Source organism: Sapajus apella, unplaced genomic scaffold, assembly GCF_009761245.1.
Source record: "Sapajus apella isolate SASKATOON/1434 unplaced genomic scaffold, GSC_monkey_1.0 scaffold19, whole genome shotgun sequence".
Classification (NCBI taxonomy): Eukaryota; Metazoa; Chordata; class Mammalia; order Primates; family Cebidae; genus Sapajus; species Sapajus apella.
Genome location: NW_022436959.1, coordinates 1777034 through 1800591, shown reverse-complemented (window position 1 = coordinate 1800591; position 23558 = coordinate 1777034). Strand labels below are relative to the sequence as shown.

General features: G+C 44.8%; 1 protein-coding gene across 3 annotated transcripts in view; it reads left to right on the top strand.

Moving 5' to 3' along the window:
* Positions 1-23558, top strand: part of EEPD1 (endonuclease/exonuclease/phosphatase family domain containing 1) — a 136082-nt gene that overhangs the window by 93050 nt on the left and 19474 nt on the right. The window lies entirely within an intron of this gene.

Here is a 23558-nt window from a genome sequence, read left to right as displayed (position 1 = left end):
CCAACTCTTGTTTTAGATCAGTGGTGCTTGGCTATTGACCCCTTTAAATATCAGATGACAGCTTCATGCGCTCATTCCAGAAAGATGCATATATGTACCTCTCCACACATAGAGGTACTCACTGAGGTTCCATGTTCAGGAGGTTCCAACGCTCTTGAAGCTTCTCCATGGAGCCCTCGGGTTCATACTTCTTGACACTAGTGGAGGTAGGATTCATTTCTTTCCCCCCAACATGTTGAAATAGCTTCTCTCATCTACTGAATGAGATAAACCTAGTGAGGAAATGAATCAATCCTTACCAGTGAGGTTTAGTGCCCGGTCAATGGGGTGGGGGGGAGCATTTATGTGGTTAGAGTCCAGTCAGATTTTAGACAATATCATGTCCCACTGGTATAGAAACAACATCCCATCCGTTCTCTTTCTGTGGCTTATGGTTTGACCCCACATGGGTTATTCTAAAGGAGTTATCTGGTTTATAGACATCTGTGCTCCCATTCTTAATCTCCTTCTTTCTAGAACCATTTCCTTCCTCTGTTACTTCAGACACATGTAGGTCTTCTTAAACCTGCAATCATGCTGGCATTTGCCCTCCTGTCATTTTTGCCACTGTCCTATTTCTCTTCTTTTCTCTGCTGATAGTTTTCTTAAAGGTAAATTCTCATCCTACACAGCCAGCCTTCATTCCTTGTCAGCTATCCTTAACTTTTAAGAACCTGGCCTCTGTCCCAGTTAATCTAACAAGTCATAGCTTACCTTCCCCAACTTCTAACTTACCAAAGCATTTTAGTTTTCAAAAGTGTTTTGCTTTCTAGTATTAAAAAAGTATTATGAAATAATTTTATGTAGAATTTAAAATTATATATATGCAATTATTTTTTGGTAATTTCTTTACAGTTACTTGATTTTTATAATGAAAACATTGATTTTATGCAAAAATATATATTTTAATTTTGCAGTCACTTAAACACAACAATGTGAATTCAGGAGTGAGAAAAGGAAATAAATCATGCCTGCAACTTAGCTTATCTAGGTCAAATGAGCTGCTTGGGGAGTCTGCATCACTGCCATCTTTACTCCTGATGGTTTAATTTTTCTTCATACTCTAAAAGTTTCGTTACTTCTCAGTCTTCTAATTGATTCTGGATCTACCGAAGAAAACAACAGAAGTCTTATAATATCCATGTGGATTACAGACTCAGGCAGAGGCCACGGCAGGGCCTACCCCAAGGACAGAAAGGTCATTTCAGTCAGGCTTAAAGGTTTTGGGGGTAGAGCTGCCTTTTGCAGTAGTTCGGGTCTAAATGTGTACAGGAGAGCCTGGTTCATTCTGGCCATGAAAAATCATGCCCCCCAACCCCCACCCCCACCTCCATGTTTTGCTGAGATTTCTGTTACCATCAACTAGAGAGAGTTGTGCTGGCCTGTCATGGTGGCTCATAAATGATAGGCTGGTTGTGTGAACTTGTCTAGCCCATGGTTTAAGCATAGCGTGCCCACGCTAAAAACTTTTCCTGTGAGCATTCTACCTCCTTGAGGTGCCCTCTTTTTTCTGGGAGGGCACCTGGAGTTTCCAGTTCTGATAACAACAGAGCAACTTATATCAGAATAACCTTCCCTCAAATAGCAATATAAACGCTAGGGAAAATGCACACGAGTATTTGAAGGTACCAAAGTGTGGCCAAAGCAGGCAGAAACTGGAGGAGCTTTAGCCGCTGAGAGAAGGAACCAGCTGTTGGTGAAGTCTGCATCAACCTGGCTTTCTCCCTTATGGTACACCCCAGACCGTGAGGGCAGCCGGAGCTCAGACAGAAAGTGGAGGTCTCTGGTGTGATAGCATGAGTGTTCTCTCCTTTTTTTTTTTTTTAATCAGTCTAGGTAAAGGTTTCTCAGTTTTTGCTACATTTCTAAAAGAACTTTTGGTTTCATTGATTTTTCTTCTTTTTTTTTCCCCACCCTCTATTTCATTAATTTCTGCTCTCATCTTTATGTTTCTCTCCTTCTCCTCCCTTTAGGTTTAGTTTGATCTTCTTTGCCCACTGTCTTAAGGTGGAAGCTTAGGTTACTGATTTGACATCTTTCGTTACATCACTAAATAAGATCTACCCCTATAAATTTCACTCTAAGTGCTGCTTTAGCTAGCATGTTGTATCTTAATTTTAATTCATCTCAAAGCATTTTTAGAGTTCCCTTGTGATTTCTCCTTTGGCTCATTAGTTATTTACAAGTGTGTTATTTAATTTCCACAAATTTGTGAATTTCTTATGTTATTGATTTCTAACTTCATTCCATATCACTGTAGTAGAAAACATATTTTGTTTGACTTCAATCCTTGTAAATGAATTGAGGCTTGTTTTATGGCCTAGCATAAGGTCTGTCCCAAAGAATGGTCCATGTGCACTTCAGAAGAATGTGTATTCTGCTTTTGTTGGATAGAGTCTTCTGTGGATGTCTGGAGGACCAGTTGGTTTATATTGTAGTTCAAGTCTTTTATTTCCTTGTTGATCTTCTGTCTGGTTGTTCTGTTATTGAAAGTAGGTATTGAACTCTCCAACTATTATTATGAATTGTTTTTCACTTGAATTCTCTCAGTTTTTGCTTTATGTATCTTGGGGTCCAGTCATTAGGTACACATATATACATAATGGCTGGTTTTTTTAATTGATTAACTTTTATTATTATGGGATGTTCCTCTTCACCTCTAGTAACAGATTTTGTTTTAAAGTCTATTTTTCTTATATTGTAACTTCAGCTTTCCTATGGCTGCTATTTGCATGATATACCTTTTTCCACCCTATTACATTCAGTTACTTGTATCTTTGCATCTTAAATGTGTCTCCTGTACACAGCATATAGTTGGATCTTGTTTTTAATCCAGTTTTAGTCTCGGACTTTTTATTGGATTGTTTAATCCATGCATATTTAATATTATTGCTGTAGTTGAATTTATGTCTGCCATTTTACCTCATTTTTGATGTCTTAGGTCTTTTTTTGTTCCTGTGTTCCTCATTACTTTCGTTTGCATTAAATGAATGTTTTCTAATATGACATTTTAATTATTTTAATAATTTTTTCACTATCTTGAGTTAATTTCTTAGTGATTGTGCTAGAATTTACTATATATATATATGGTTGTACTTTAAGTTCTGGGATACCTGTGCAGAACCTGCAGGTTTGTTACATAGGTATACACATGCCGTGGTAGTTTGATGCACCCATCAACCCATCATGTATATGAAGTATTTCTCCTAATGCTATCCCTCCCCTAGCCCCCCACCCACCAACAGGCCCCGGTGTGTGATGCCCCCCTCCCTGTGTCCACATGCTCTCATTATTCACCTCCCACTTGTGAGTGAGAACATATGGTGTTTGGTTTTCTGTTCCTTGTTAGTTTGCTGAGAATGATGGTTTCCAGCTTCATCCATGTCCCTGCAAAAGACATGAACTCATCCTTTTTTATGGCTACATAGTATTCCATGGTATATATGTGCCATATTTTCTTTATTCAGTCTATCATTTATGGGCATTTGGGCTGCTTCCAAGTCTTTGCTATTGTAAATACTGCTATAGTAAACATACGTGTGCATGTGTCCTTAGAGTAGAATGATTTATAATCCTTTGGGTATATACCCAGTCATGGGATTGCTGGGTCAAGTGGTATTTCTGGTTGTAGATCCTTGAGGAATGGCCACACTGTCTTCCACAATGATTGAACTAATTTACACTTCCACCAACAGTGTAAAAGCATTCCTATTTCTCCACATCCTCTCCAGCATCTGTTGTTTCCTGACTTTTTAATGATCGGCATTCCAACTGCTGTGAGATGGTGTCTCGTTGTGGTTTTGATCTGAATTTCTCTAAGACCAGTGATGATGAGCTTTTTTTCATATGTTTGTTGGCCGTATACATTTATTTTGAGAAGTGTCTGTTCATATCCTTTGCCCACTTTTTGATGGAGTTGTTTGTTTTGTTTAAGTTCATTGTAGATTCTGGATATTAGCCCTTTGTCAGATGGATAGATTACAAAAATTTTCTCCCATTCTGTTTGTTGCCTGTTCACCCAGTCAGGAGGCACAGGGGTCAGGGACCACTTAAGGAGGCAGTCTGTCCCTTATTGGAGCTCAAGCGCTGTACTGGGAGATCTGCCGTTCACTTCAGATCCAGCAGGCAGAAACATTTAAGTCTGCTTAAGCTGTGCCCACAACTGCCCCTTCCCCCAGGTGCTCTGTCCCAGGGAGATGGGAGTTTTATCTATAAGCCTCTGACTGGGGCTGCTGCCTTTGTTTCAGAGAAGCCCTGCCAGAGAGGAGGAATCTAGAGAGGCAGTCTGGCTACAGCTGCTCTGCTGAGCTGCAGTGGGCTCTGCCCAGTTTGAACCTCCCAGCAGCTTTGTTTACACTGTGAGGGGAAAACCGCCTACTCAAGCCTCAGTTATGGCGGACACCTCCCCTACCACCCAGTTCAAGTGTCCCAGGTCAACTTCAGACTGCTGTGCTAGCAGCAAGAATTTCAAGCCACTGGATCTTAGCTTGCTGGGCTCTGTGAGGGTAGGATCTACTGCACTAGGCCACTTGGCTCCCTGGCTTCGGCCCCCTTTCCAGGGGAGTGAGCAGTTCTGTCTCACTAGTGTTCCAGGTGCCACTGGGGTATGAAAGAAGACTCCAGCAGCTAGCTCAGTGTCTGCCCAAATGGCCGCCCAGTTTTGTGCTTGAAACCCAGGGCCCTGGTGGTGTAGGCACCCGAGGGTATCTCTTGGTCTGTGGGTTGTGAAATTTATGGGAAAAGCATCAGGGCCAGAATGCACAATTCCTCATGGCACAGTCCCTCACGGATTTCCTTGGCTAGTAGAGGGAATTCCCCGACCTCCTGTGCTTCCCAGGTGAGGCAGTGACCCACCCTGCTTTGGCTCATCCTCTGTGGGCTGCACTTGCGGTCTAACCAGTCCCAGTGAGATGAGCCAGGTACTTCAGTTTGAAATGCAGAAATCACCCACCTTCTGTGTTGATCTGGCTGGGAGCTGCAGACTGGAGAGTTTCCTATTCAGCCATCTTGCCAGCCTCCCCATATATGTCTTAACTTACCAAATTTGTACTAACTTACTTCAAATTTATACTCTATTTCAGACTGATGCTCACTTAATGTTAGTAAGATATAGAAATGTTACTATTATATAGCACTATTCCCTCTTTCCCCATTTTGTGCTGTTGTCTGTGCATCTGTGTGTTACACCTTATACCATACATTGTTGTAAAAATTATCATTCTCATTTATATATATATATATATTAAACAGAGTCTCACTCTGGTTGCCCAGGCTGGAGTGCAGTGGCCCAGTCTCAGCTCACTGCAGCCTCAGCCTCCTGAGCTCAGGTGATTTTCCCACCTCAGCTTCCTGAGCAGCTAGGATTACAGGCACATACCACTATGCCCGGCTATATTTTTTTTTATTTTTAGTAGAGACAGGGTTTCTCTATGTTGCCCAGGCTGGTCTTAAACTGCTAGACTCAAGTAATCCTCCCACCTTGGCCTCCCAGAGTGGTGGGATTACAGGCATAAGCCACCATGCCCGGCCTATTATCTTACATATTTTTATGTCTTCTAAAGTAGACAAGATACAAAAGTAGAGTAGTGTATATTTACAGAGTTAGCTATATTAACCATTTTGTTTACCATTTCTAGTTTTCATTTGTTCCTGTGAATTCCACTTACCATTTGGTAGACTTCCTTACTCCAATACATCTCTAATCCCATGTAGGTCCTTTGTCATTATTTTTACCTATATTACATTTCATGTTATAGGCCCAGCAGTATGGTCGTATATCTATTGTTTTACACAAATGCTTTTTAAATCAGTTAAGAAAATGGAGGAGGAGAAATATGCAAGTGTGTCTTTTATAATTACCTTTACTGATGTTTATTTTGTCATAAAGATTCCACTTGGTCTGGGGTCACTTGCTTTCAGCCTAAAAATCTTTCCTTTGGGTTTCTTGTCAGGCAGGTCTGTTAGCAACACATTCTCTCAGTTTTTGTTTGGGACTATATTTCATCTTCATTTTTGAAAGATAGTTTTCCTGGATGTAAGATTGGTTGATTGTTTTTCTCTTTCAGTGCTTTGAATATGCCATCTTACTGCCTTTGGCTTCCTTTGTTTCTGATGAAAATTCAGCAGTTAATCTTTCTGGCAACATGTGATTTTTGAAAGCTAGATGTGTTGCTGGGGGCTGAAGGCCACCATATTTACTGAGTGTGGTTTTTCACTTATTGGGTTTCTGAAGAGCAACTCATACTTCTTTAGTGTCCCAGAGCTGGACTGGATTTGGTGACAGTTTCCTTTGCTTGAGGAGACTTCTAAGGCATTATTTGCAAAAAGTCCAACAAAACATTTCAGATGGTTTTGGCCAAGATAAAAGGCAAAGGAGAAAGCCTCATGATATTCTAGAAAGATCAAGGACTTTGTAGTGAGAAAGACCTGAGTTTCACTCTCAAATAATAGATCATAAAATCATTTTAGTAAATTTCACCCAGTCTTTGTTTCAGTATAGTCAGCCCTCCACATCTGTAGATTCAAACAACCATGGATTGAAAATATTCAAAACCAAAAATGTTGCATCTCTACTGAACTTGTACACTTTTTTCTTGTCATTATTGCCCAAGCAATAGAGTATAACATCTATTTACATAGCATTGACATTGTATTCAGTATTATAAGTAATCGTCTATAGGAAGGTATACATAGATTATATGCAAATACTGTGCCATTTTGTATCAGGGACTTGATACAAAGTCCCTGTGGATTTTGGTATTTGAGGGAGGTCCTAGAACCTGTCCTCCATGAATACCAGGAGATGACTATGTATGTATAGATGCATGTGTGAATGTGTGAGTGGATGAATGGGTGGGTGGACGGATGACTGTTGGCAGGCAGAAAAATAGAATATACCAGGTTGTCATATCAAGATTGATCTGTTGCTACGAGTCATGGTCCAGAATGTTTGAAAGTTGCCGCTCCAGTCCATTTATTGGGTGGAGGAAGACCCACTCTGGGATATTTCCACTAATGAAAGGGCCTCTGCTTGCCCTTGGGTATATCCTAAGCACTTTTCCCTCCTGCCTTGTTAGTCTGTTAACTCTGTTTTACTTCTTAACGAAAGAAAATGTGCCCAACTCACTGCTATCCCTTCAAAATTGTTGCACATAGCCACCACCTCACACAAACTCTCACACAGCTGCGATGACAGGAGTTATATGCAATTTCCTGCTGTTTTCAGTCCACCCTCAAATATCTCTTATCAGGAAATGCTAACAATGACTTTGTGCTGAGAGAACTTTCAATTCACTTTTTTACAGGTTTCTGAGACTTTTCATGAATGATTCATTCATTCATTTCTGGAGATCATGACTTTGTATTCAGTGAAGTTTGGGCTAGTCAGTAATTTTAAGTGCAACAGAAGGGCAGGCAGGTGAAACTGTTTTGGCTAAGTTGCTAAACACATTCATGCTGGATGGTCTCAGCAGGTAAAATTATCCTGATTGAGCAGGCCATTAAAGCTTGCTTTGCCAGAAAATAATGCAGTGGAGAGTTCTGTCACATTGCTGACAATGCATTTGGAATGAGTAATTCCTACAACTGATAAAATATTTTTTATTAACCTTCATGAGGCCTTGAAATGATGAGTTTAGGCCTGCACAAGATTTCTAATTTTGGGGAATGCATCCAACCTTGTTTCAGAAATTTTGCTCCATCCTTGTAGAAATTCAAAAGTGTTTACTGACATCCCTTAGGAATATTATCCAAGACTCCCTTCTAGATCCTGGACTTGGTCCCCCACCCCCACCACCAACAACTCTGCCGCTGCCCTGTCCTTGCCCATGCCCTAAGACCTGCCCCCCTCAATTCTTGTCCATGAAATGCAGACTCATTTTTACCTGCAGAATTAGCCTGGCATGGTGGCTCACATCCATAACTCCAGCATCTTGGGAGGCTGAAGCATGGAGGATTGCTTGACCCCAGGAGTTTGACACCAGCCTGGGCAATGCCATGTTAGTCATGGTGAATCCACAGGATCTATAGCAACCTTAATTTTTGCCTTCTCAGAGGGTCTTTTTGTCTTGTCTGAGGGTCATCAGGCAGAGCGAGAGACCATGGCAAGTCTTACAGTAAGAGTGAACGTTTCTTAAAAACTTTTAGAGCAGGAACAAAAGGAAGTAAAGTACACTTGGAAGAGGGCCAAGCGGGTGACTTGAGAGATTCAAGTATGTGGTTTGACCTTTGTCTTGGGATTTCATATGCTGGCATATTTTCAAGAGGCTGTGTCTCATCAGCCCACTCTTCTCTTGGAGTGGGCTGTCATCGTGCCCAGTGGTCTGCCAGCACTTGGGAGGGGAGCATGTACAATGTGTTTAGTGAAGTTGTACACATGCTCGCTTGAGGCATTTTGGCCTTACCAGTCGAGTGTTCCTGGAGGAAGGTCATATACCAGTTAAACTCTGCCATTTTGCCTCTAAGTGCACATGTTTGAGCCTACTCACCGAATTCCTGGGATCTTATGGGGAAGCTGCTGATCACCAACTCTAGGTGTTTATCTGTTGAGAGACTGCCTTTTCCTGGGGCTGACTGTAACCAATTACTGTTTTAGAGAGACAACTTTACAACTGCCTGACCATTACTTGATGGTCGCCTGACAGTCCTGGTATATGGGGTAGGGGAGGGCCCTTTCCTGTCCTGCTCATGTCTGACTAGCTACCTGCTCTAATAATAGGAGATTCTGTCTCTGCAAGAAATAAAATAATAAAAACATTAGCTGTTCATGGTGGTGCATGCCTGTGGTCCCAGCTACTTGGGAGGCTGAGGTAGGAGGATTGCTTGAGCCCAGGAGTTCAAGTCCAGCCTGGACAACATGGTGAAATCCCATCTCTACAAAATATACAAAAATTGGCCAGGCGTCATGGTGCATGCCTGTAGTCCCAGCTACTCAGTAGGCTGAGGCGGGAGTATTGCTTGAGCCCAGAAGGTTGAGGCTGTAGTGGGCTGTGATTATACCACTGCACTCCAGCCTTGGTGACAGAGAGACACCCTGTCTCGAGGAAAAAAAAACAAAAAGCAGAATTAATTAGGTTTAAAGAAGACATCCAAAGAAAACAAAGCAGCACCTCACACAGAAGTGACTCTGAAATTACCTGCTCTCTTGGTTTACCTGTCAGTGACTTCCTACACAAGGAGGCAGTCAAGTGATCTGAGAGGCTCCGTGGAAGCACTGTTGAGTCATAGAGCAGAGCATCTTTCCAATGTATATAGCACTGGGGATTTTCAGGGGTCAGAAGTGTCCAGGATTAAAACAAGATCCCCAGCATGTCCAATTCGAAGGGGTAAACCTGGAAAAGAAGATGTCACATTCTGGGGTTGGGAGCGCATCAGGGCCTTTCTCCTGTGGTTACAATTCATGAGACCACAGTTTTGTATTATAGCTCACCTCTAGCAGGTAAGTTCTGTGTTCCCTCCCTCGATCCACCTGCCTAAATCTCCTAGTTGGAGAATAAATGGCTATGTAGCGATTGTTTATTTAGTTTCTCTTGACCCACACATTCTTATCCAGCGTTTGCTTTGCAAGGATACATTTGCGAGTCAGAGGGGAGGAAGAAACAAGTACTTTTATGCTTCATTTCAGGATGTGGCAGGGATGTTTTTGATGGTTTCAGTGCTTAATTTATTTGGAAACAGCACTCAATCAGCTTTCATTTATGAAAAAGCTATATGTTTGTGGGAGATGGAGAGACTTTTACATGGATAAAGCTCACACCAGTTAATTGGTATTCATACTATGGCTAGAGAAGTGAAAATTCTAGAAAATTTTAAAGTAAGAAGAAAACCAAAAACATACAGTTTGGTCTCTCTAGTTTCATTTTTTTTCACTTCCTTTTTATATTGTTACCAGAGTAACCCTTTGGAAACACAAGCTTGATCCTATTACTCCTTCTTTAGAGTTGCTTGGGGGGAATGCCGCAGTGGGGTCAGGACAATAGACATGGATTTGAGTCCTGGCCCAGTCATTTACCCCATAGGTAATTTCGAGCCTGTTACTTAACCCCTTCAGCCCTGCATTCCTCCTCTGTCGAGCAAGGATGACGATGCCTCCCACCCACACAGAGCCATCACGTGGACCACATCGTGGCACGTGCCTGGCACGTGCACATGGCACATGCCTTTACGTGTATAAAGAGCCTGCAGCATTGGCACATGGTGAGCCTTCTAGGAAATGCAAGCTGCTGTGGTTCCAAGTTATTAATATGAAGTGTCTCTTCCTGGCCTGTGGGACACCATCATGGCATCCATGATATGGCCCTTGCCTGGTATTTAATTTGATTTTTGTAACCCGTCTCTCTTACTCTGTGTCCAGTTTGCTTTTGGCCCACCCACTCCCAGTACGTTGGAGGGAGCCAGAAAAGCCTGTGGAAGTAGCACCAAACAGTTTGTCTATTTTTAAGCACTTCTGGCCAAAAATTTAATGGGAAGGGAGCTCAACTAAAAGCTTGAGGATTTGGCTTTAGCACAAAAGAAAACTGAGAACCAGTGACTCTCAGGACATTCTCTCAGGAAGTGAGAATGCTATTTCATGAACTGCCGCCTGTAGTTCTTGCACCCCACACTGAAAAAAACAAAACAAAACAAAACAAAACAAAACAATCAAATGTGTGGTTTGCCTTGAAATAAAATAGGAAACATTCAGGCTTTAAAGACTAGGATTTGACATAATGCAAATCAAAATAAAGTAAGCCATGAATCAGTAGGACTTTCACCCAGGGCTTTGAAGCCTTTGTTTTTATGATTATTGCCATTGCAGAGGAGAGGCGGCTGCATAAACACCATTTAGAGTAGCTGAAGGTTGGCATTGCATAAGAAAAATGGCAACCAGAACGATTTCCCTGAGGGTCCATAAGTCCCAATTCTGTTTAATGTGACAATTCCTGAACAGCTCTGGGTTCTTCACAGAAATATGCATGTGAAGTTCTGGGAGCCCGGCAGTCTCGAGCCTGCCTGAGAGGGAACTAGTAGTCTTCAGTGTTTACAGACTGAAAGAATGTATCCCTGGGGTTTCAAAACTAAGTGGGTGTTCATGTAAAAGAGTAGGGATGGGGAGTTATTATCAACTGCCAGCTTGGTCCTACTCACAAGTCATTTTCTTTGGATTTGAACACCTAAATAATTATTAATCCTTTCCCCTCGTGTTGGCTCTCTTCCATCTTCCTTTTTCCCACCGCTGCCCTTTCTGTTGGCATATCTGACTTTTAACACCTCAGGGGTAAACATGCTCCTACGATTCAGTTTTATTGTTGGGTGGTTTCTTGGGTTTGGAGACTCTCTCTCCTGTGTCTGTCTTACCCATTCTTTGAGCCTGTAAACTTGAAAACATCAAAGAGGAAGAAAACTCTAGAAAGGGAGAGCAATGGTTGGCTAAATCAACATGGTTTGTTTGAGGAAACAAGTTATCATCACCTTGCAAACCTGGGGCAGATCCCTTTTTGCTTACAAGCTAAATGTTGTAACAGGCATGGCTGACATTTCCTGCCGAACTTGGGGTTCAGCATTTCAGTAGGGAGTGCCAAGTGAAACTCTGCCTTCTCAGCCTTCCTCACCGGCATGCATCTTGGGCATGTAAACATTAGAACCTACGGAAGGAAAGGTCCGGTTCAAACCATGGCGTGGCCATCCCAGTGTTTCACTCTCACCTGGGGTTTGCCTGTCTCTGCCTGTAACTTTCCTAGACTCTCCAGAAATAGCCACAAAATCCTCCAAAAATCAGTGCTATTTTCAGACCTGCTTCCACTTAGAGTAATTCATTTAAATAATTACTCACAAGTTTAATGCCTAGTTTGGAAAGAAGTACTTATTTAATTTGCCCTAAAACTGTCTTTTTTTACACTTCAAAGAGCCAGTATTCCAGGAATTACTGGGCTGTGCACCCCCCTCCTAGTTGCTCAGTAATCTTATGTAGAAAGATGTCTGAATCCTTCCAGTCTAGAGGCAGCCTCCCCAGGGTGGAGAACTGACCTCCTGCCTCTCCCCTGACCGGGAGCTCCACCACAGCGATGGCCCAGAGCAGCACCTGGTGCCTGTGAATTCCTCAGTGTTTGTTGATTGAAGGAGTGGTTCCTCCGTATCACCCTCAACGTCAAGCCCGTCACCCAAGTCACTTTTTAAATTATTGAGGTATAATTCACATAACATAAAATTAAAGATCAACGATTTTAAAGTAAACAATTCAGCAGCATTTAGGATCATCACATCTTATACAACCATCATTCTCTATCTAGTTCCAAGATATTTTTATCATCCAAAAAGGAAACCTGAAACTATTAAACAGTCACTCCCTCTCGCCCCAGCCCCTGGCAGCTACCAATCTGGATTCTGTCCCAAGTGGGATTTACCTACTGTGGATGTCTTATACAAATAGAATCATACAATATGTAGCCTTTTCTGTCTAGCCTTTTTCACTTCGTATAATGTTTTCAAGGTTCATCTGTGTATCAATACTTCGTTGCTTTTTTATGGCTGAATAATATTGTATTGCATTAATATACCACATTTTGTTTATCCATTCATCTGGTGAATGTTTGGGTTGTTTTCCTCTTTGGGCTACTGGGAATAGTGCTCCCGTGAACATTCGTGGAAAGGATTTGTTTGAATACTGTTCTCTCTTCTTTTGGACCAAGCACATTGACTCCTAATTATCTCTGGAGCCTGTCCACTGCTCTCCTCCCAGTCAAGCTCCCCACCTCTCTTACCGCAGCTGGCATTTTTGTGACCACCCTGGCCCTTCTGCAACCTGTACTCTATATCATAGATCCATGGACTTTTCAAAATTCAGGTCCCCTGTTCACACCCTGCAGTGACCCTAGGATTGCTCAAGGGATAAGAAACAAACTTCTTTCAGGGTGTGGGGAAGCCCGGCATGGCCAGGCCTCTGCAAGCTCATTTCCCCACCCTGCCCTCTCCCTATCTATGCTGCAGCCACACTGGCCTCTCTGTCCTACAAGCTCTCCATGCTCTGTCCCACCACAGCCCCTTTGCACATGCTGTCTGTGCTGCCTAGAATGCTTTCCCCTCCTCTTGGCCTGATTAACTCCTCTTATCCTTGAGGCCTGGGCTCAAGCATCACCTCTTCAGAGAAGCTTTCCCCAACCAAGTCAACACCAACACCATCCTGGATGCACACAAGCTCCTGGAAGCAGTCCTCTGCAGCCCAGGCCCCAGCTGCAGTTTTACATGCAGGTGATTATTTGTAGGACTGTAAGCTCAGGTTGGGCAAAGGACCATGTCTGTTTTGCCCCCCATTATAGCTCCAGAATTGCCATGGACTAGATGTTTGTATCCCCTGCCCACTACCAGCTTCCTATGTTCAAGTCCTAATTCCCAATGTGATGGTGTTTGGAGGTAGAGTCCTTGGGAGGTAATTAGGTCATGAGGGTGCAGCCCTTATCAATGAGATGAGTGCCCTTATAAGAAGAGACATGAGATCAATGATCTACTCTCTGCCATGTGAGGACACAGGAAGTAGGTCACCATCTGCAGACTGGGAAGTGAACCCTCACCAGGAATAGAATCGCTGGAACCTTAGTCTTGGACTTCCAGCCTCCAGAATTGTGAGAAATAAATATTTGTTGTTTGAGCCACCCAGTCTATGGTATTTGTTATAGAAGCCCTGAACTGACTAAGGTAAGAACCTAGCCCAGGTTGGCCACCTGTTTGGTGCTTGTGAAGTTAGTGATGAATGATCAGATGAGTCAATTTTTGTCATCAGAGAATATTACCAACCACAGCTTCCCGTCCTTCCATCCATGCCAGCAATGCTTTATTTTGGGGGGATCTACCTCCCAGCATGCAGTGCTGGCTCCTGGCCCCAACCATGACTCTTGCCTCCTTCCTCCACTGGTGTATTTCAGAAATTTTGCTGCCAGGTGTGGAATGTTGAAGGGGGATCTATCTCTCTGTGGTCTAGGCCTGAGGGAGCAGCCCAGTGTGCCCAACAACCAGGAGGGCATAGACGGAGACTTGCTGAGTGCCAGGCCTATGCCACCTGCTTTAGAAATAGCAAACGCGTGAGGCAGGAGTGATTCTTTGCCCCTTGTTACAGATGGTGAAACTGAGGCACAGAATACATGAGTCATTGCCCAGATTGGTAAGTGGTAGATCCAAAGTTTGCATCCAGGCAGCCTTTCTCTAGAGCCTGTGTTCTTAACCCTACTGTTATGTAATGAGTGGACTTAATCATTCAGGACGTGAAAGAACTCTTCTCGTAGAAGAGAAATCCGAATGATGGTGGTGGTGTTTCCTGCTGGAGTCTGCACGGGTTTGTTTAGAGCACTGGAGTGGGCAGTAGACATTCCCACCAAGTTCTGGCTTGCCACTCCCGTGGCCATTTTAAACACACACAGACCAAACTACTCAGCTTATTTAGGGCTTCACGTGCTCCTGAAGGTCCTAACAAATACAGGTTGACGTCAAGACAAATTCTCTAAAGAACTATTTTATTATCAACAAAGCTAGGGGGAAAAAATTAAGGTGAGGACTATTTGTCTTCAGATGAAAAAAACTAAGCTATTTATTAAGACTCTTGTCTTGTGTCAGTCAGCGATTTAAAAAGGAAAGAGTCAAGCCAGGTGTAGCGGCTTGTACCTGGTCCCAGCTACTTAGGAGGCCGAGGTAGGATGGCTTAAGCCCAGGAGTTGGAGTCTAACCTGGGCAACATAGGAAGATCCTGTCTCTAAAAAATTAAAGAGCCATGTCCTTTCTGATCATACATTTTAGGGGGTGAATGTCTTTGGTCATTCATTCCCCAGGCCCCTGTGCTGCCATCTGGTTATCACAGGCAGGTAGATTAAAACAAAGCAGGCTGGGCACAGTGGCTCATGCCTGGAATCCCAGTACTTCAGGAGGTCCATGTGGAAGGATCACCTGAACCCAGGAGTTCAAAACCAGCCTAGGAAATCTCATCTCAGTGATTCCCACAGTGAGATCCCATCTCTATTCTAATTTAAAATTTCCACCTCCACCTCCCAGGTTCAAGTGATTCTCCTGTCTCAGCCTCCCAAGTGGCTGGGATTGCAGGCACCTACCACAATGCCCCTCTAATTTTTTGTATTTTTAGTAGAGACAGGGTTTCACCATGTTGGCCAGGCTGGCTTTAAATGCCTGACCTCAAGTGATTCACCTGCCTCGGCCTCCCAAAGAGCTAGGATTACAGGCATGAACCACTGTGTCCTGCCATTAATTTCAAGAGAAAGAAAATAAAGCCCATGAAATTACTATGGAAGTCTTAATCCCCATCTAGGATTAACAGTTTTAGCATCCAAAGACCTTTGGAGAAGTAAAGAACCTTTGGAACATTCCTAAAGGGCAGAGATGAGCGATGAAGGTGACAGTGATGACAGTGGCATCAGTGTGGAAGTGCAGAGTCCCTAAGGAGTGTGCTTGTGCCCCAGGCAGCTCCTCCCTGCTCCCAACTTCACTCAGTCTCCACTGCCTCTTGCTCTCAATTTCATAATTGCCCTTGCAAATGTTCTTCTGTTGTTTTGTTTTGGGGCTCCCTTTGCTTATTTGTAACCATCTTGTTCAGGAACCATGTGGTTGGTATCTTTGGGGCAATGGAGAGGCTAACAGAGCCAGCACTGGCTGGTGGTGGCACAGCATGTGGGTGCCACTTCCCTTGGTTCTGTAAAAACAGCTAATAATTAGCTGATGGCAGGGGCTGAGGAAATGCCTCCTTGTTTGCTTTCTGCCTTCCTCTGCATGATAAGAACATTTAAACAAGGACGCACCGTCATCCAGCATGCCTTCCTGGCCCCCATGGAAGAAGAATGGGGAAGAACCACCCTACAAATGGTGCATTGTGACACAGAAGCAGGAAGCCCATGGCTCCTCTTGACAAGGAAGGGTGGGGCCTGAGCATTGAGAGCAGGGCTTCCTTATGAAGCTCTGAATGCTAGGCGTGTGGCATGGAGCGGGCATGGCCCACCAGCCCCGGCCCCTCCTGGGAGAAAGTTGACTGATGTGCTGAACATTCTGTGAAATCTGGGTCATCAGGGCCTATGTGACCCAAGGCATCAGTGACGAAACTGACCTCAGCAGGGTGGTGGCTGTGCAGCTCCAGGGAACTGAAAAGTTGGAATGCATGTGGTGTGCGCACACACACACACACACACACACACACACACACACCCTCATGGATCGATTGGTTTCTGTTTTCTGAGTGGCAGTAAGTGTCTCAGCCATGTTACCTTTCTGAGCCCTGGTTTCGTCATGTGTCAAATGGGACTGTTATTCCCAGGCCCCCAGGGTTGTCGTGAGGACTCAGTGTTGGCTGTGACTAGTGCCTGCCGTATCTTTGGTACTTAGTAAATGTTGGTTCCCTTTTTCTCCCCATTCCTCTCCCTGGCTTTTTTTTTAAAAAAAAGCAGAACTCAGGAGCTAACCTCATTGTAGCTTCCTGGCCACCTGTGTCTTCTTACCATTGTTGGATTGCCCCAAATTAACCTCTTGGGATTACTACCTAAGTAAATAAGAGCTTAAAAGTGAGCTCTTATTCCAGGCAATTTAGCAAGGGGTCTTTAGGTGGAGCTCATACGGCAGTTATCACAGAGAGGAGGGAGAAAGCGGTTTTCATGTTTATGAGACTCATATTTCCTCTCTCAGTTGTAGGCTAGCCCCTCCCTCCTGCCTTTTCCTCCCAGAGTTCTAGAATCAGGCACTTTTAAAACTAGAGGTAGCCTGGGCTGGGGTCATCTCCTCCCATCCTTTAACTTAACAGATGGGGAGACTGAGGCAGAAAGTTGCGCGATGTGTGCAGGGTCCCAGAGCTCCTCTGTGCCCCTCTTCCACCCATCAGTGTGGCCCTCTGAGGAAACCGACAAAGCTATGACGAAGCAAGCGCAGTTGGTTCTTTCATTATTGGAAAAGGGTAGTTGCTCACTGAGCCTCTAATTGGCCCAGGGAATGGGCTGCCTCTTCTCTCTCCATGACCTCCTGGGCCTCTAGGAATGAATCCTGGAGGCAGTGCTGTGGCAGTGTGGTGTGAGGGTTCCCAGTGGCCCTGGAGCCCCAAGACACATTGCTCCCTGCTCTACCTTGGGCCTGCCCCCTCTGGAATGCATACCTGCATTTGCACTGGAGCAAATGTCGCTACACCTCCTCTTGACTCTGCGGAAACCCAGCTCTTCTCTTTCAAAGGCATGAGCCAATGAGAAATGTTTTCTTTCATACAGATTGAGGGAGAAATAAGGTTGACATACTCCTTGCTCTTGCTTTTTGACCACGTTACATCCAGTGTGCGAGCTTCTGTTTCACCCAGAGGAGAGCCAGGGCCTGTACGGCCACTAAGAAGCATGCAGTCACTTGGCATTCAGTAGACCTCAGCAGAGAAAGTAGATTTCTGCCCTGTAGGCCATATGGCCTTTCAAAATATCAACATCTTGATATTTTAAATATCCTAGAAAAACTTTGTAGTAGACTTCTTTGTTATATTTAAAAGGCCAAACATGGTTAATATTTCGTTTACACTTGGAGATGATTTGGCTTTTGCATTTTCACTTTTCTTGTAAATTGACTTTTTTTTAGTTTTTATTTTTATTTTAAGTTCTGGGCTATATGTGCAGGATGTGCAGGTTTGTTACATAGGTAAACGTGTGCCATGGTGGTTTGCTGCACCTATCAACCCATCACCTAGGTATTCAGCCCAGCATGCAGTAGCTATTTTTCCTAATGCGGTCCCTCCATTGACATTTTGTAATGACCCTACCCACTCCTCGGTTTCAGCCCCCTTGTGGTCGCCCACAGAGAACCTGAGGTGCAGTGGCTTCTACTATCAGTTGTTAACATCACTATGCTCAAGCTCCTGGCACAAGGGCACCCTTGCTTACCATACACATTTCTAAAAACATTACCTCTGTCATTTGCCCTGTGTCCTACTGTATTCAAATGAAGTTCAGTCTCCTGGCCTTGCATGGCCTAAGACAAGGACTTTTTTCTTTTATGGTAAGGATTTATCTTTTTAAGGAGAACTCACCTATGCATCTTCGTCCACCAAAAGAGATGGCGTTTTCAGTGCTGCCGCCGAGAACACAGAGGAAATTGTTGCCATGTGCAAAACTCATTGTCAAAGGGAAGTCACGTCCAGAGTCAGGAAAGCAAGTGAAACACCCACTTCGGTGCAGCAGCTTCATCTGGAAATTTGACCTAGAGGGTTCAAAATGAAAACATGCCCTCCCCACCCATCCAGGAAGCAGGATGGGGATGGCCATTCACAGTTTACTTTAAAATGCCTACCAGTACTGTTGATATTCTGCTGCCAGCTAACTCTGTGGTCACCATTAGCAACACATCTTTATAAAATTGCTCACAGGTTGCATCTTAATTTCACTGGAAGGCAAAGACTAAAGGACCTCTGAGCTTGATGGTGGCTGGACAGACCACTGAGTGGAGTCAGAATGCCTTTACTATTATTATTATTATGATTTTGGAACAGAGTCTCACTCTGTCACCCAGGCTGGAGTGCAGTGGTGCAATCTTGGCTCACTGCAACCTCCATCTCCTGAGTTCAAGCAATTCTCCTGCCTCAGCCTCCTGAGTAGCCAGGATTACAGGCATGCACCACTATACCTAGCTAATTTTTATATTTTTAGTAGAGACAAGGTTTCACCATGTTGGTCAGGCTGGTCTTGAACTCCTCACCTCGTAATCCGCCCCTGTCGGCCTCCCAAAGTGCTGGGATTACAGGCATGAGCCACTGCTCCTGGCTCACCTTTATTATTTTTATTTCCTAGTCAGCACCAGATGAATTATGAAATATTCTTTTCAGAAAGAGGGAGGAGCCAAAGCAGGAGGAAAAAAGGTCCAAAGGTCCACAAGTAACAAATTGGTTGCTTTCAAGCCTTAGAACCGTTTGTCACTGCAGTGTCCCCTGACCTGGGGCTGACGCAAGATGCAGTACAGCCCAAGGTTGTAGCCAAAGTGGTCTTTGCTTTTAGGACTTGGCATTTCTAAATGCCAGTACCTTGCACATCTCATAGATTGGAGCTTAAATATCCACCTTTCAGAGGTGTTTGAACCAGAGAGACTCCATCTTGAATAGGGGCTGGGTAAAGTGAGGCTGAGATCTACTGAGCTGCATTCCCAGGAGGTTAGGCATTAAGTCACAGGGTGAGATAGGAGGTTGGCACAAGGTACAGGCCATAAAGACCTTGCTGATAAAACAGGATGCGGTAAAGAGGCTGACTAAATGACTAAAACCCACCAAAATCAAGATGGCCACAAAAGTGACCTCTGGTCATCCTCACTGCTCATGCACTAATTACAATGCCTTAGCCAGCTGAGAAACACTCCCATCAGCTCCAGTTTACAAATCCCATAGCAGCATCAGGAAGTCACCCTTATAGTCTAAAAAGGGGAGGAACCCTCAGTTCCAAGAATTGCCCACCTCTTTCCTGGAAAACTTATGAATAATCCACCCCCCGTTTAGCATCTAATCAAGAAGTAACTTTAACTATACTCAGTCAAGCAGCCCAGTGCCACTGCTCTGCCTTTGGAGTAGCCATTCTGTATTCCTTTACTTTCTTAATAAACTGGCTTTCACTTTAAAATTAAAAATTTTAAAAATAAATGTCTGACTTTGAGGCCGCTTGTGGCGGAGCCCAAGGGTGAGGTAGTGAGCAAGTGTTCTCCCTTCTAACCAGTTAGTTATGGGATGGGTGTTAAACAATGATGATTTTACCCCATTTGGTCTGATGCTGGAGAAACGAATCAAGCCCATTGGTAGTTCTTATAACTGATTCTGGGAGAGAGAAGCTGGGATCCCTAGGAGAGGTTCCACTGATTCATCCATTCAACAAATGCCCATTGCATGCCTACTGTATGCCCTAGTGTAGCAGGCTCAGTGTATTGCCCTCATACATGATCTCACAGGGTTATCTGTTAACAGCCACAAGTCAGAGGCTTTTGAGATACACGGTCCCAGGAGAGCGGAAACTTTTTCTTTGTTTAAAATAATATAAACTGTCTTCCCAGGCCACAGGAATTAAAACTAGGAAAGCCGAGTGCTATATCAGGAATTGTCTAGCCTTGCCTGAGCTTTTCAAACTGTAGTTTAGAATTGCTTGGGGGAAATAGTTAGAAGTGCAAACCTTGGCCAGAATCTCAAAGAAGCAAACTCGGTCAATCAGGGATGGGGCCTACTAATCCAAGGTTTTAAAAACAAGAACCAGATGGGGATAGGTGATGAGTTAGCCACCGGGGATTCAGAACCCTGAGAGGGTGGGGTGGCAGCAGCTGGGCTTTGGAGACCAGACTGGTCTGGGACACTTTGTGATGAACACAAACCTTCCCTCTTCCATTGTGACCTTTCTGCGCTGGTGGGCTGCTTTTACATAAGAGAATTATTTCTCCATTTTGTGGGCAGAGCAAAAAACGTGAGAACCAGCTGCTCTAAATGAAACAATGGAAGGTGGAGTTCAGATTGAGAACACTCAGAGGATGCTTTTGTTTTCCTTTGAAATTTTTGGGAGAAGGGAGCCAAAGATTCAGTAGAGGGGGGCCAACCCCAACCCTTTTGAATCTGCCCTGCCTTCCCTCTTCCACCTGTTGAGGCCAGGAGGTACAGCAGCAGGAACCAGCCCCTACCGCTAACTGTGTAACTTTGAGTTTGAACTCGAACTTGGACTTAACCTTTCTGTGCAGCACTGTGCTCATGAATAACTGGTAGCAGTTGCCTCGTGTGAGCTGTGCCGGGAATAGTAAAGACGGTGTGTGCAATGGCATCTGCCTTGGTATGGGTCAAGAGGAAGGCTCTAAAGCAGGACTCTCCAGCTTGAGAAGCTCAGAGCTCAGCTGGGGCCTTGAGAAAATGATGCAGATTCTGGTGCAGCAGGTCTTGGGCGGGCCTGAGAGTGTGCATTTCTGGCAGGCTCCCAGGTGAGGTTATGTTGCTGGTCCATGGACCACACTTTGAGTAAAAAGGGTCTGAAAAGTGCTTACCATCTTAGGTTTTCTGTGAACAGTTAGTGGAGATAGCTAAGTTAACAATTCTTTTTTGAGTCCTAAAAATAGAAGAAAATGCTTACCCCTTCCTTAACTCTGATCATGAAAATTAGGACACAGAATGCTTGTAGCCGTAAACACTCATCTCCCTGGTCTCTCAAGTTATTAATGATCCCCAGTAACATAAATACTGAAGAAGAGGGCAGAGCGAGGGGTGATTGGCTCTGTGGGCTGAGAGAGGTTATTAAGGTTGAGGCTTCGGGTGTACAGAATAAAGATGGCTCTTAGGGGTCAGGGATTCTGCTCCCTTAGGGCTCCTAGAGCTTGCCTGTGGGTGAAAGGTTTTTAAATATTAATAGCAAAGAAAAATGAGAATGTCTTTTCTTCATCCATGTAATCACCTTGAACATGTCAGTCATCAAGGGGTGCTGTTAAAATGCAGACTTCTAGGCCCCGCTCCTGAGATTCTTAAGTAAGTCGGGGTAGAGCCTGGGAATTTGCATTTTGAACAGGTTCCCAGGTGACATTGGTGCTCACACTGTGACCAGCTCCAAAGACCACCTGTGAGAGCTGTGGGCATGGAAACCAGTGCTGTCAGCCTGGGCCACCTCTTCACACTCCCAACCCCTCCCATCAAAGTGGTGTTACCAGGAAGGGGTTTTCTAAGCTGGGGTGGAGTTTGCGTGTGAATGGGAGATTCACCTGTCCTCAGGTATCTCAAGGAAGATCCTCCTGGGGGTTAGGAGAGAGTAGATTTCTGGAAAAGGAGAATGATCCTGGTGGGTGGCACCGCTGCCTGCAGACAGTGAGTCACAGCACCGTGGTGTCTCCCCCACACCCTAGGCTGGGCCTCTCTGATCTACCTGGTTGGCTGATCCCCTGGTGGGGTGGGTGTGGGGCTTCTTAAAAATAGAGATTTCCTGGGTACATCTGCATCCCAGGAGATTCTGATGAGCAGCCAGGTTTGGGACTCCCTGCATGGAGAACAGCGAAGCACCAGCTGGGCACTGGGGAGCTGCTCTGTTTGTAATGATTCTTGGATGCAGCACTAATGATCACTCAGCAAGCAAATGATTCGCCCGCAGGAAATGGGACCCTTTGTGAAGTGCATTTCCTCGCAGGATCCCTAAAGTTACAGTCAATAAATTCCGGCTGCATCTTCCAAAGTGTTTTATTTCCCATCCGAGGATGGCTTCCAGCCAGGAGCATCTGGCCAAGGGGACTTATCCAGGGTGAAACCCCACCCTCTCCACCTTCCCCACTCCTTCACCCTGTCAACAGTGACTCTGTCCACAGCTACTCTGCTCTGGGCAGTGTTGAAAGTAGAACTCATAAAAGTCACTGATGACCAAATTCCAGAGAGAATGCTTTCCAGACAAATTCAGCAGCATAGAACATAGCTGTATGCAAAGAGTCAGGTTACAATTGAGGCAATTACTTGGATAATAGCCTAAGGAGAAGTTCTCCACCACCGACCCCGACCTTCCCCACTTTGCTTGTCATGCACAGATTTGAAGACTGCATCTTGCCTTGAGTTTTCTGATTCACCAGCAGATGCTTGCAAGCATCACTGGGTGCTGTGCTCTGTGCCAGGTGGGGGTTTATAAAGGAGACTCAGGTACAGTCCCTGCCTGTGGAGTCCACGGCTGGAGAGAGACAGATGCTTACGTGACTAACTGGCAATGCAGCATCACTCCTAGAATAGCCCATTTCTAAAGCAGACATCCCAGCACTCCCCACCCCTTCCCTGGTTTCATCTTCTCCATAGCGCTTGTCCCTGTAGAAATGACGGGCTAAGTACTTGCTGGTGCCTCATCTTCCCCCTTACAAAGTAAGCAACGTGAGGGCAAAGACCAGACCTTTAGACCCTGGGCTCTCCCGACCTTTGGATGTGGGCTGCCCAGAGGGCATGAGAGCAGCTTTCTGCAGCAGAGGCATTGGGAGGGCAGTGGCTGCTCACACACTGCCAGGACCTGCGGCAGAAGCTGAGGGAGGACCTGGGTGGCCACAGTGGCTCCCAAACCCAAATGTGCATCAGAATCTTCTAGTGGGCTTGTTCAGGCACCGATTGCCGGGCCCACCTCAGAGCTGCTGATCCAGTAGGTCTAGGATGGAGCCAGGGAATTTCTAGCAAGTTCTCAGGTGATGCTGTGGCTACTGATCCCTGGACCACACTTTGCGGACCACAGAGGTGTGCATCAGCATGGCCATGACACTAATTTAGTGAAGAGCTATAGGGTGGTCCAGTGACAGACTTCTTAGAAGCTATGCCAGGGCCACCCTCCCCCCCCACCTTTAAGAGAAGATGGGACTCTGAAACAGGCTCCAGCAAGTGGGCTGGAGAACAGAAAGGAGGCACTCCAGACACATGCGACAGTGGAATCAATGTGCTGGCGGGAGGCGAGGGAGTTCAAGCAGTGGGAAGGATGGAAGTGCCTTGGACGGAGATGGGTACTGGGTGGAGGAGGAAATAACATGTTCCCTTTGGGACCTGCTGGTGTGAGGGGCTAAGGAGACTTCCAGGTGGAGATATTAAGGAG